This window comes from Pteropus medius, unplaced genomic scaffold (genome assembly GCF_902729225.1).
Source record: "Pteropus medius unplaced genomic scaffold, Ma_sr-lr_union100, whole genome shotgun sequence".
NCBI lineage: Eukaryota > Metazoa > Chordata > Mammalia > Chiroptera > Pteropodidae > Pteropus > Pteropus medius.
In genome coordinates, this window is record NW_024348304.1 from 1,575,616 (window position 1) to 1,584,065 (window position 8,450).

Here is an 8,450-nt window from a genome sequence, read left to right on the forward strand (position 1 = left end):
GGTCCTCAGGCTCCATTTTCAATGAAGTTTGCTTTATTTACTTACACACTAGTGAGATCTTTTCTCTATTTGTGATATTCAGTAATGATACAGGCTATAAGAGAAGGAAGGACTTGCTGTTAGCTTGGGCAAGATAAGTATTTTTTTCAAGAAACGTTATTGGAGCTTGAAAGTACTCTTAAACAAGGATATTCTGCTTCTCATATCATCCTGTGAGATGGTAGAGCTATAATTTTTAAGTATGAGTTTCTAATGACATTTCAGTAAGTCTAGAAAACATGAGAAAAATAGAGAGATACTGTGAAGTTAACTTAGGAAATTTAAAATGGAGTTAAACTTAGGAAATTTAAAAACTAGCCTTTAGTCTGAGATTCTTTTCAGTGTGTGTGTGTGTGTGTGTGTGTGTGTGTGTTGGTGTTACAATTTCCCTTCTTTCGTGAGATTATGATAGTTGATAACGGCATTTTAATGACCAAAATTCAAAGTTTCTGACCCTGTGTAATTTTCATATTTTAAAAAGTTTGTTTTGATTATCTATTGCTATATAATAAACCACCCTGTGATATTGTGATTTATGATAAAAAATTTGGTCTACCTCTAAAACTCTTGAAATTTCCTAAGCGATGAAGAGTGTCTTTTGTTATGTTAATAAGGCGACTTTTGGAATGCCCCTAAGTCACCAAATGGTAAAGGTTGGTCACCGGAGGGCCCAACCATGTGCTTAGAGGGTTGGAACTTTGGGTCTTACTCACTGCTCCATCATAAACCCCAGCACCTCCTGGGAGGGGGGATGGGCTGCGAAAGGGGAGGACGGAGTGAGTCCCCTCACCAAAGGCCAATGCGTTCATCAATCATGACTATGTGATGAAGCCTCCACAAAACCCCAGAAGGACAGGGTTTGGCTTCTGGGTCGGTGAACACCTGGAGGTTTGGGGAGAGTGGCATACCTGGAGTGGCACACCTGTGCCCTTGGCTTGTACCTTGCCCGATGCATCTTTTCCGTTTGGCTGTTCCCGATTTATGTTATTTTCACAATAAATTGGTAATCTAGTGAGTAAGCCAGTTTTCTGAATTCTGTGTCACTCTAGGAAATTAATCGAACTCAATGAGGGGGCTGTGGGAATCTCTAATTTACAGCTGATGGGTCAAAAGCACAGAAAATGACCTGGACTTGAGATTAGCAGCTAAGTGGTGGAGGGGGAGGGGCAGTCTCACGGGACTGAGCCCTTAACCGGTGGCATCCGATGCTATCTCTAGGTGGACAGCATCAGACTTATGCTAAATTGTAGGACACTCAGCTGGTGTGCAAGCATTGCTTGGTGGTGTGGAAACCCGACCCCTTCCCCACAACACTGTACCTCTAGATGACAATACTGTATCATGCACTTAAAAATCTGTTAAGGGGATAGATCTCATGTTAACTGTTCTTATCACAAAAAAGAAGAAAAGCAAAGTGGGTAGATCCATAGCAGCTGGGCACGAGCGAGGGACTAAGGATAGAGCATGTCCTGCCAGCGGTTGGTAGGGCACCCAGGGTGGCACAGAACCCTCGCACCCCATAGTTGGAGCTCTTAAACAACAGTCCTACCTACTTATGACTTTGCAGTTTGGGTGGGGCTCGGTAGAAGGAGCCTGTCCTTGCTCCCCATGACAGCTAAGTGGCTCACTGGGGCTGGCGGGTCACTCCCATGACAGTTCGCTGTGGTGAGGGGTGCTGCCTGTCCACAGGAATCCCACATGGGGCTGTAGGACTGCCACTCCTCCAGACAGAGTGGCTAGCATGGACGGGTGACAGAATTCTGGCCACAGAGCTACAGGGGAGACCTATTAGGGCGGGGTGGGGGACGACTTTCAGGCAAAATTTATCACTGCTAGAAGAGATATAGGAAAAGATGGCTTCCGTTCTGCTGGATGTTGCCGTGTCCACTGGCGGTGCCTGAAACTGTCACTGCCGTCATAGAGCCAGGAGGGAGATTAGCCTAAAAACAAAGCCAGCACCGAGCTTGGCAGCACAGAAAAATGCAGGGGCTTGGGTCTTTGATGATCTTATCAAGCTGATTGAACGCCACCCACTCTACAACCCAATTTTTTTTAAATTAAATTTCTCCATTCTTCAGACATGTTTTCTTTTCTTTTACTCACAGCCAAAAACATTTTGACTGATAATCCATGTTTTGCATAAAGTACAAGTAAGAAACTAAAGGAAACAAACAGCAAGTGTCTAGAATGAGGGTCATTTTACAAGACCGAGTAACAGGAACAGACTAACACGTGAGACGCGCATCCCAAAGAAGATATTGGAAGTAGTCGGTCCTTGTTAGCCACACACTAGATATCACGGGATCACATCCCTATTTAATGTCTTTCAATCCTTCTATTTGGTCTAGAAGAAATTCTCAGTTTAATGCTAGAATGTCTTTCACATCTAACAGATGCCAGCCTAAATGTTTAACAGAGAGCCAACCTCAAGCTCAAAGCCACAGCTAGACAATGATATTTAGCTAGAATTTAATAGTATATTTTGCTTTCGTTGAACTTACTTTCTGATTTTATTCTACTAATGGCAAACAATACTGTTTTCCTCTTTACAGTAATGACATAACGTTTCCGTTTTTTTTTTTTAAGTAAAAATGATTTCGTTTAAAGGTAAATGCTAAGTAAATATTAGTGCAGCTGGGACAACATTATGGTAAACCTTATGAAGGTCACCCAGGGACACCTGACGTTTGGAGAACACTAGCCTACGATGCTTGATAAACGAGGGGGTAGAGAGGATGTGGAAGCCCTGTGTGTCTCGTGGCCGCCTGGTTACAACGTGCTTTCCAGTGAGACCGTTTGCTGGGGTCTCTTTCATATTTCGCCCCAGAAGGATTTTCCAAGATGAATTAGCTCTGAGTATGGCAGTCTCAGCGCACCCGCGGCATTCCCACGCTCCATCCTTATCCTGGGCTTCCGGGATTATCCGCTCCCTGGGTTTCAATGTCAAAGAATTGGAGTGTCATTCTCTTGCTTAGACTTTTTTTTAAAAAAATTATCAGCACCTTTCATCACCACATACTTCTACCCTCCACCCAGCTCGAGCATTTATTAATTCCAGACTTTTGTTAATTCTGATTCTTTTAAAAGAAATCTTGGAAATGCCCTTAGAAGGACACTTAAAAGTGAACTTCTGCTCTAACTCTGCCAACCAAAGTTCTGTCCATCTTTGAAGGACCAGCTCAAAGCCAGTTTCTCCATGAAGATTTCCCCAGTCTCCCTGCAATGAGAATTAATCTCTTCTACCATAGCACTGTTCAAAAGCGCTAATAAAAGTATGCGTCACAAACTGCTTTGTGGATGGAGTCGAGAGGAAGCAAACTGAGAATGAGGAGTTCGTGTTGATTATCTTCATTATCTTTATCTTATTAGTAAACACCAAAAAGGATTTTTTAAATTTGTTAAGTTGAACCAATATCAAACCATAAATTCAAATTATTTTGAAATAATCTTGTAATTATTTTTATTCACGAGTGTGCTTTTGTTATTCTTGTAATAGTGTCTACTTTTCTTTTTGTTTTATATTCTCCAAAAATGGGACAAAGAGTCTCAGTAGTGGAAAGAATCTTAAGGCATTATATCACAATAAAAGATATCATTTTAATTATCCAAGGGCAAATTTATTCCGTTTTGGAAGACATCCAGAATATGTTGTTATTTTCCTTAGAAACCCATTCCAAATGTTTGCATCTTTATTCACAGGAAGTTTTCCCTCACATTGAACCTCAGCCACTCCAAGCTTCAGTTTAATTTGTTTCTTATCATTTTTGTCTCATAGTCTCCATAAGAAACAGCTGGTCACCGTCCATTTCATTTGCTTCCATCACTATCAAAAGCCAGCAGGATGTCCTTTGGAAAGCGCACACAAATTTTCCTTTTTAATAAAGAGTCGTCAGTAGGCATCCCACACTATCAAGACGTTATTAAGGGGGTTTTTGTTGTTGTTGTTGTTGTTGTTACGATGAGCATGGTGTAGTCTTTTAAACAGAGAGTGCCTAAGCTTACCCTTGAGAGGGCAGTATTTCTAAGAGGAGAAATTCAAAGAGAGACTCCATGATGCTATATTTGAAGAATGAAATGGATCGAAGTTATTTTGTAGAAAAAGAATGTGTCAAATTAATACATTTAAAGCAATGTCCACAGGCCACCAATATGATGCGAAAAAAAGATGTCGAGGGAGAAACTGCAGAGAGTTCACATTCTCGTGACCCCAGAAGTGAAGCGACCCAAGTGCTCAGCTGAAGTCTGGCCAAAGGAGACGCGGGTCCAGCCGACGCTGATCTGGGGGCGCACGTTATTCCTGGGCGCCCTGCCAGCAGGACCGACTCCGACTGCTCACAATTATAATGAGAGAAAAATACATGAGAAAAATACATCATAAAGGGTGATTGGAACTGGAGCCATACACAGTCTGCTTTGGAGAAAGATTTGGGGAGGAGCTGGGAGGGCGTTAGAGGAGATAAAGTCTGCGGTCAGAAGAAAAGGGGTCTGAATTGTGCACAAAACACCTGAGTTGCAGGTGCACGTCAGGTGAATGTAAGAAACGTGCTTGCCTGTCACCGCTCCGACTGGATGAAACCAGTGTAGACAATAAAGGATGTAGTTACAGACCCAGCTTCTCTCTTCCATCCATGGGCACCACTGATGGGCCCGGACTCGTTATGGACAGGCGGGGGCACTCAGCTTCCTGGCGACCACTGTAATTTTAGTTGGGTTTGGTGCGATTGCGACAGTCTGCAGCTTAGCTCGCATTGCCCACTCGGGAAGGCTGGGACCTCGGAGACAGCAGAGGGAGTGGAGAAGAGTCAGAACATGTCAGCGACGAAGAAGTGTACTGATAAGAGGAGGCGAGAATGTGATCTGTCGTTTGTTGTTTGACAAAGTCAGAGCGTTGAACGGGCTTCAAAAATCCATTGAACTGTTTTTTTTTTAACTTGTTTCAGATTTTACCTGGACATGGTAGGTGAACAGTTTTTGTGTTTATTCTATGTCCGAAGATATTTGTCAAGTACCTCTTAGAAGAGTTAGCAGAGGGAAAGCTCTTAGAGCAATGCCTCCTGGTGCATAGATGCGGGTGAGGTTAGGCCCTGGTCTGGGGAGTGTCGCTCAATGCATCAGGCTAGGTGTGGGGTATAGACGGGGCAAAGCCATGGGCTTTCATGGAGGGTGATTTTGCTTCCCTCTCCAAGACTCATTTGACAATATCTGCAGACCTTTTTGATCGTCACGACTTCACAGGGACGCTAGTGGCATCTGGCAGGTAGAGGCCAGAGATGTGAGTTATCAGGTCCAAAATGTCAATATTGCCAAAGCTGAGAAACCCTGGTCTAGAAACATGGAAATTTTACTTCTGTTGATTTTTAGAAGATTCACACGCACATCCTTTGTGACCTTGTGCACGTGACCTCACTGTTCCTGGCCTCAGTTTTCTGCATTGCCGAGGATGTGGTGCTGGGTGACCCAAGGCCACTCTTGACTCCGACATGGTGTGTATGGTTCACGCCTTCCACCGCTACGTGAGTCTCCTTCAGTTTTGACTTTCTAAGACTAGCCTGTTGTTGGAAGGGTCGACCATAAATAAAAATGGATTTTTAACATGCACTCTCAGCGCTAGAAAATTAGTTATTGAGTTGCCGTTGGGACAGCAATATTACTGACTCGACTCTGTTGTATGATGAATTTTAATATGTGTAAAAGGTGAAAGTCATGTCACATTTAAGATGAGTAAAAAACCGTTTCCCTCCCCGCCCCAACCTCATTATTCTTTGGCTATGAGGATCAGCAAGCTCTGTGGGTGGTCCCAAGCCGTGGTTCAGAAGGTGCCTGCAGAGCGGGCCGCGGGGAGAGTTATTCTTGGAGTCCTGGGACCGGTGTGCTGATGTTCTGTGTGCATTCAGTGACGAGGGACCCTGACCGAGCTGAACAGACGCTCTTCCTTCCAGATAATATGTGTTCCTCAAGAGGAACACACAAAACAAAACCAAACCTGTCCAGAAAGGGCCATCCCGTGACTATAACTATGCACTAGAAATATAAATGCAGAGGTTATTTCCTTCTGAGACCTAAAACACTGGAGGCATAGAAACAAGGCTCGAAGTTTGTGAGTAAATCCAGTATAAGGAGGAAGTAAGAAGTGTGAGCAAGAGCAGACTGGAATTGTCTGGTGTGGGGAAGCGGCTTGCAACGACCAGATTCCTCACTGTTACCGGGCGTGGGGACGAGGGACAGACTAGTCCCCGCATGTCCCTTCCCTTCCCCGAGTCATCATTTCCCCTGCTCCTATTAAGGCTCTGGGTAGTGGTGGATGCTCTTGTCATTCGCGGTTACAATCTTGACACTTCCCAACAGTCCCAGCAAACATGGATAGGTAAGAAGGGAGCCCCGGTGGACTAACCCAGGCCCTGGGAGGACGCTTCACCTGCGCTGCCCCCACCTGACTCATTTCGGTCCCTAAGGCCCATGGAAAAGCTTCACACCCTCCGTAGTGTCGTGACACCTTACGAAACTCTAAGATTCAAAACATTTTGACAGAGCTTACATGATACCGAGCCCAAGCCCTTAAGATAAATTTTAACAGGGATAAAAGTATCGAATTCTGTGTGGGGGACTAAAAAAGAAAACCCTGGGTACGTATAGGATGGAGATCCAGTTTCAATGCGACTCAGATGAAAAAGGCCTGGAGGTCTTAGCGGACTTAAATCTTAATGTGACCAAAAAAGAAAAAAGAGTAAGACTGATTAAAATCCATGCGTTAAGTCGTATAGATGGCAAAATGGCAGCCCGCTGAACGGAGGGCACGGTCCTGCTCCTCAGACCCGCGTCCTGCTCAGGCATCCTCGGTGTAAGAGGGAGACCGGGAAGAGCAAACGGTCTTGACGCAAGGTGAAAAGAGGAACTTCAAGGACAGCGGGGATGTTTATTCTGTGACAGGGGACCGCAGGGCAACGTGACAGCTGTGCTGCATGCGTAGTGGGCCCTTCTAGGCTGACACTTGGAAGGGGAGCAGCCTATTCGGTTTTGCTTCAGAGAGCAGAACTCTGGGCACTAGAAAGACACAGGGAGGTAGAAGGCTTTTTGTCTTGAAGAATTTCTAACAATGAAAACTTCCCAATTATACAATTAATTACTTCTCAGAGTGGAAATCCCATGACTAGAACTGAGGAAGCAGAGACTGTTTAACTCTAAATCAGGGAAAATACACACAAGGCTCATATAGACTAGATACTGCTGAAGCCCATTTCCACCCCAAGAAACGCAGTGGTTATGGGTGCTCCCCCCTCACTATGGCTGCCTGACTCAGAGAGGCGGTAATAGGAGGGGCTGGATAGACTCTAGGACCGGACCACGTGGGTTCCACTGCCACAAGCCCCCTCCCCCACCTCGGATAATTGGATGACCTCGAGAAAGTTACTTTCCCCCTCTGGACTTCAGCTTCCTCGTCAGTAAAATGAGGACACTCAAAGTACTTATGGGGTGGTTTGAGAATTGACTTAGTTCTCTGTAAAGCACAGGGAGCGATGCCCGGCACACGTTAACGCTGTGTAAGAGTAATTATTAGAACACACGACTAAGCCCCCCGAGACAAGCTGACACATCGCTCCACTGCTTCTGGATGGAGCATCGCATCTCTCACCCATTCTCAGACGCTCTGAAGGACTCTACCAGCATCTTCCTCTGTTGTTTTCCCTGGCATGACAGACGGCATCAGACGGGATTCCACATTCTCCGGGCCCAATTACAGAGTGTGTACTAAATATTTTCTTGTGCAACTAAATTAAACACAAGTTTACTGCCTTCTTGATAGTCAAGTCCGAGGCGGGTGAGAGAGCTGCTTGGAGTGTGTATGTTTTAGTTGGATCACCGGGTCACAGGCCCCCCTGGGCGAGGGTCACCAGTTCTGTCTGTTCTGAAGTTAACTTTGTTCAGAATACTGTGCCTGATTTTGCAGATCGGCTTGTTCTTTCAAAAGTAGCTAAAAGTATATGAAACCACCACACTAAAGACAAAGCCCTAAAGACAAAGCCCTAAAGACAAAGCCCTAATTTTGCTGTTCGTTGGCTAAAAGTAATTAAGATTATAAAATTGTAACGGATTTACAAATGGTTAAAGATATCTTGTCTATTCAGTAGACCATAAACTAATTCATACAAGAGCCAATTAAAGTGTATTTTTAACCTAGATTCTAGATGGACATCTCGATTCACTTAAGTCTTCTTTTTTGGCATTGAGTCATCTGTTCTCTTTTTCTTATGAATTATTCTATACCATTATTCCACTAAATCAGTGATATTTAAAAGCCGCAATATCTACTTCCCACAATATCTACTTCCTCTGTTCTGAGATATCAAAGCACAGGGACTTGGAAGTGGCTCTTTGATCATCTCTACAAATGAGGTGATGTTATTGACACTTCA